Consider the following 243-nt stretch of genomic DNA (forward strand, 5'->3'; position numbering starts at 1 on the left):
CGCAAAGGGTGATCCTAGGAACGGAAAGTGTGAATTAAAGGAGGATAGCAGTTGCGTTTGTAAGGGCAAACGTGCAGTTAGGAATTATGCATTAAGGTTAAAGGGTTAGCTGGCGTTTGTCGTAGACGAGTGGTGTGAAAAGGCCAAAGTGCAAGTAATTTTCATCCGCGAACAATTCTGAGGTCGGCTGTGGTCTCTGGCCAGGAATATTTCACACTTAATCTTTCTTCTAAATACTCGCCT

The sequence above is a fragment of the Penaeus monodon genome, chromosome 33 (assembly GCF_015228065.2).
Source record: "Penaeus monodon isolate SGIC_2016 chromosome 33, NSTDA_Pmon_1, whole genome shotgun sequence".
Taxonomy (NCBI): domain Eukaryota; kingdom Metazoa; phylum Arthropoda; class Malacostraca; order Decapoda; family Penaeidae; genus Penaeus; species Penaeus monodon.